Below are 6,409 nucleotides of genomic sequence, written 5' to 3' on the forward strand. Positions count from 1 at the left end.
GAAAAACCTCCCAAAAATAGGCTCATAGACATAGAAATATGCGACTTAAATGACAGAGAATTCAGGATGGTAATGCTGAAAAACCTCAATGAGTTCCAAAAAGAGTTCCAAATCGATAATTTTAGGAATTGAAAAAAACAACTATATGAGCAGAGCAAGAAGATTGAAACCCTCAAAAAGAACTGAATAGACCTTCTGGAGATAAAATAAAAAACACACTGCAAGAGTTGAAAAATGAAATAGCAAGCTTGGGAAACAGAGTCAAACAAATGGAGGAAAGGATCAGAGATATCGAAGACAGAAACCTAGAAATAAATCAGAAGGAATAAGAGAGAAACTGAAGAATGAAAAATAATGAAAGAGAAATACAAGAACTAGCTGATAGCATCAGAAGAGAAAACATAAGAATAATGGGCATTATCAAATGCGAGGAAGAAGAGCAGAGACTAGAAAGCATTTTCAGACAAATAATGGACGAGAATATCCAAATCTAAGGAATGAGCTGGAGCTTGGAATTCAAGAAGTCAACAGAACACCCAATTATTTCAACCCAAAGATAAGCTTTCACCAAGACACGTTGTATTAAAGTTATCAAAAATCAACGACAAAGACAGAATACTCAGGGCAGCCAGGGAGAAGAAAATGATAACTTATAAAGGAAAACCCATTAGATTATTATCAGACTTCTCAGCACAGACCTTACAAGCCAGAAAGGAATGGAATCAAATATTTAAGCTATTAAGTGAAAGAAACTACCAATGTAGAATAATGTATCCAGCTAAGTACTCCTTTAGATGTAAAGAAGAAATTAAGACCTTTCCAGACATACAAAAATTGAAGGAATTCTCCACTATGAGGCCTGCACTACAAGAAATACTGAAAGGGGTCAGCTCATCTAAAACAAAATAACAACAACAAAAAAATACATAATTAGGAGTAAAGTGACTATCAGACAAATAGAAGCAGAAAAGTACAATCCTTACTAAGAATAGGGCATTATAAGCTTAAATAGTAAGAATAGAATTGCTATAGCAAGACAGTAATGAACATTGAGTATACATAGGGACAAATTGAGATAACAATGACTGAAAGGGGGAGGACTCAAAGATACATATTTGCAAAGGGGAATGGAGATAAGGCACACGCAGAAGAAAATGGACAACTATATATATATATATAACTATCCTTTTCATATTCATAATGGTAACCACACACCAAAGATTCAGAACTGAAGTATATAACATAAAACAAGAAGAACCAGATGCAAAACTCACAAAAGCCAACCAAAAAAAAGAAAAAAGAAACATAAGGACAAGGAAGCAATGGAAACACCGAGCTACCAGAAGGCAAAATATAAAATGGCTATAAGAAGATCTCATGTTTCAATAATCACCCTAAATGTAAATGGACTGAACTCACCAATAAAAAGGCACAGAGTTGCAGATTGGATCAAAAAACAAAACCTAGCCACATGCTGCCTCCAGGAGACACATATCAGCTCCAAAGACAAATATAGACTCAAAGTGAAAGGGGGAAAAATGATATTTCAAGCAAATGGCATTCAGAGAAAAGCAGGAGTAGTGGTACTAATATCAGACAAAAGAGACTTCAAAATAAAAAAGGTAAAGAAAGACACTGAGGGACACTTCATAATGACAAAGGGAATCATGAACCAAGAAGATATAATACTTCTTAATAACTATGCTCCCAATCGGGGAGCCCCGAAATATGTAAAGCAATTACTAACAGAACTAAAGGAAGAAACTGATCAAGACACTATTGTTGTAGGGGACCTAAATATCCCACTGTAAGATATGGACAGATCATCCAAACAGAAAAGCAATAAGGAAATAACATCCTTAAATAACACATTCGACCACCTGGACATAATTGACATTTATAGAGCCTTCCATCCCAAAACAGCTGCTTATACATTCTTCTCTACTGCACATGGAAACTTTCTCAAGAATCGACCACATACTGGGACAAAGAAATAGCCTCAACAAATATAAGAGGGTTGAAATCATACCAACCATATTCTCTCATCATAATGCTTTGAACCTAGATATCAACTGCAAAAAGAAATCAGGAAGAACCACAAATACATGAAGATTAAACAACCTGCTACTGAAGACTAACTGGGTCAGGACAGAAGGAAAAAGAGTGATCAAGAGATACATGGAAATGAATGATAATGATAATACAAAATATCAGAACTTTAGAGACACGGCAAAAACGGTCATAAGAGGAGAGTTTATATCATTACAGGCCTATCTCCAAAAACAAGACCGAGCCCAAACAAACAATCTAATGCTTCATCTTAAGAAACTAGAGAAGGAAGAACAAACCAAGCCTAGAGTCAGCAGAAGGAAAGAAATCATCAAAATTAGAGCAGAAATAAATGAAATTGAAAACAAAAAAAAATAGAAAAGATGAATACAACAAAGAGTTGGTTCTTTTAGAAGGTTAATAAAATTGACAAACCTCTGTCTAGACTCACTAAAGAAGAAAGAGAAAGGACACAAATAAACAATATCAGGGATGAAAGAGGAAAAATTACAACTGACATCACAGAAATACAAAGGATCATACAAGAATACTATGAAAAATATATAACACCAAGTTTAATAACCTAGAAGAAATGGACCTGTACTTATAAAAATACAATCATCCAAGAAGAACTTGAAAACCTAAATCAGCAGTATGGAAATTGAAACAATCATCAAAAACCTACCAAAAAGTAAAAGTCCAGGACCAGATGGCTTCACCAGTGAATTGTACCAAACATTCAAAGATTTAATACCTATTCTCCTCAAACTCTTGCAAAAAATTGAGTAGGAGGCAATACTTCCCAACTCTTTTTATGAGGCCAATATTTCTCTGATACCAAAACCTGGTAAAGATAACACAAAGAAAGAAAACTACAGACAAATATCTCTCATGAACATAGATGCAAAAATTCTAAATAAGATACTAGCGATCCAACTTACTAAACAAACTATACACCACTATCAAGTGAGCTTCATCCCACAAGCACAGGGATGGTTCAACATATGCAAATCAATTAATGTGATACACCATATAAACAAATTAAAAAATAAAAATCATAAGGTCACATCAATAGATGCAGAAAAAGCCTTTGACAAGGCTTTTTCATCATCCATTTATGATCAAAACACTTAACAAAATCAGTATAGAAGGAAAGTATCTTAAAGACCATCTATGACAAGCCCTCAGCCAACATTTTACTTAATGATAAAAAAACTAAAATCCTTCCCTCTAAGATCAGGAACAAAGCAAGGCTGTCCACTATCGCCACTATCGCCACTGCTACTCAGTATAACATTGGAGGTCCTAGCGAGTGCAATCAGGCAAGAGAAAGATATAAGAGGCATCCAAATAGGAAACGAAGAAGTCGAACTGTCACTCTTTGTGGATGACACAATTCTCTGTATAGAAAACCCTAAAGACTCCACAAGAACACTACTAGAAACAATAAGCAAATACAGTAAAGTTTCTGGATACAAAATCAACATTCAAAAATCTATAGCGTTCCTATACTCTAATAACGAAGTGTCAGAAAAAGAAGTGGAAAAAATAATTCCTTTTGCAATTGCAACAAAAAGAATAAATTCCTAGGAATAAATTTAACGAAACATGCGAAGGACTTATATAATGAAAACTACAAGACCCTATTAAACAAAATCAAAAAAGATATAAAAAATGGAAAGATATTCCATGTTCTTGAATTAGAAGAATCAACATAGTTAAAATGATCTTATTACCTAAAGCATTATATAGATTTAATGCAATCCCCATCAAAATCCCATTGGCATTTTTTAAAGAAATAGAACAAAAAATCGTGAGATTTGTATGAAAGCACAAAACACCCAAAATTGCCAAAGCCATCCTGAGAAAAAAGAATGAAACTGGAGGCATCACTCTGCCCGACTTCAAATTATACTACAAAGCGACAGTAATCAAAACAGTATGGTATTGGCAGCAAAACAGATACACGGACTCATGGAACAGAATCGAGAGTCCAGAAGTAAACCCATATTTATATGGGAAAGTAATTTTCTACAAAAAAAGCCAAAAACATACAGTGGGGGAAAGGAGAGTTCTTCAACAAATGGTGCTAGGAAAATTGTAAGGCCACCTGCAAAAGAATGAAATTAGACTGTTGTCTGTCACAACACACCAAAATTAACTCAAAATGGATTAAGGTCCTGAATATAATACCTGAAACAATAAAATGCATAGAAGAAAGCATAGGAACTAAATCAAGGACCTTGGGCTTTAAGAGGATTTTATGAATTTGACCTCAAAGGCAAGAGAAATAAAAGCAAAACTAAATACATAAAACTAAAAAGCTTCTGCTCAGCAAAAGAAACCATCAACAAAGTAAAGAGACAGCCATCTGAATGGGAAGATATATTTGCAAGCAACGCCTCCAATAAGGGCCTAATATCCAAAATATACAAAGAATAGATACGACTCAATAATAACAAAAAAAACACAAACGTTCCAATCAAAAAATGAGCAGAGGACCTGAACAGACACTTCTCCCTAGAAGACATACAAATGGCCAACAAATATATGAAAAGATGCTCAACATCGCTAGCTATTAGGGAAATGCAAATCAAAACCACAGTGAAATACCATCACACATCTCTTAGAATGGCTATCATCAACAGGACAAGTAATAACAAATGTTGGAAAGGATGCAGAGAAAAAGGAATCCTCATATACTGCTGGTGGGACTGCAAATTGGTACAGCCACTATGGAAAACAGTATGGAGGTTCCTCAAAAAACTAAGAATTGATCTACCACATGATCCAGTAATTCCTCTACCAAGTATTTACCCCAAAGACTTGATAACCCATATCCAAAAAGATATTTGCACACCGATGTTCATAGCAGCATTATTCACATTGGCTGGGACATGGAAGCAACCGAAGTGTCCTACAATAGACAATTGGTGAAAGATGCTGTGGTACATATATACAATGGGATATTACTCAGCCATAAGAAGAGATGAAATGCTGCCATTTGCAAAAACATGGATAGACCTTGAGATAATCATGCTAAGTGAAATAAGCCAGACAAAAAGTTGAAAACTACATGATATCACTTATATGTGGAATATAAACCTAAAAGCAACAAACAAACAAGGACATACAAACAGAGACTCATGGACATGGACAATGGGCTAGTAGTTATCAGAGGGGAGCGGGGAATGAGAAGGGGGAAAAATAAATAAAATATTTTTTAAAAAAATAAAAAATAATAAAGGTAAATAAATAAATAAACATATCCAGTGATTTCAGCAAAAAAATAATAATAAAAAAATAAAAATAAGATATAAAGGTTTTAGGTTATTAAGTAGACTATCCATACTAGCTCTATTTATCTTGGGATTACGATATAGAGACAATTGAACAATTTTAAGAAACTTAAGAAATTTAAAAGCAAAAATTTATATGAAGTAATATAATGTTGGTGAAATAATGGAAATAACTAAATTTCCATGATTAATTGCTTTCTTAAAGAAATATATAAAGGATATTATTTTTAGGTAGTTCTAGTAGACCATATAATGTGTCAAGTATTTTGCCTGTTTTATCTCATCGAATTTTCCCAACACACTAGTGAGAATAACTATTTCCATCTTACAAAAATCTTAAGGGATGTGTCTGATATGATAAAATTAGTAACTGTAAATTTTCTCACCTTTCTATCTCAACACATTCCTGTTTTATTGGAATCACTAGAGTAAAAGCAATAGGGAAGAGCAAGAATAAAAAAGAATAACATATATAACTCAAGCCCCAGGGTATAGAAGTTACTCTGAATATTAGCTTGGCGGTAGTCTTACTTTTGCTTTTGCTCAACCAGTACTGGGCTATATCATTGCCCTAGGCCTGGCATATTTACTATTTTAAAAAGATCCTCTAAATAGAGTCAGCATCAGTCTTTCATCATCAAGAATTAAGAAACATCAGCAAGGAGGCTGGCAGTCCAAACAGTAGTAATGCTAACCAAAGGATACAAAATAGAACAGAGAAATCTGATAAGTTTAAATTGGGCAGGGAAAGGGGAAGGGGAAGGAAGCATCCAGGCCAGTTCTTTTCTAAGTCAGTTCTTCTTGGTCACATGTTATTTGCATCAACAGGAAATATTACTTCACAGCTCAAGACAAAAATTCCCCAGTGCTCATACTTCATGTTTCTGCACAATGAGGAACAGATATTTTGCATTTTATCCAGGTAGGTATAATTGAGAGGATCTTTCATTTAAACCATTTTAGTAGTCTTTATCCTTTTGGAGAAATGTCTATGTTCTCTGATTGATTCATAGATTGCTCTTGCACTATTCTTCAGAAGCATAATAACGAAAAAGGCATTT

The sequence above is a fragment of the Pteropus vampyrus genome, unplaced genomic scaffold, assembly GCF_000151845.1.
Source record: "Pteropus vampyrus isolate Shadow unplaced genomic scaffold, Pvam_2.0 Scaffold940, whole genome shotgun sequence".
Taxonomy (NCBI): Eukaryota; Metazoa; Chordata; class Mammalia; order Chiroptera; family Pteropodidae; genus Pteropus; species Pteropus vampyrus.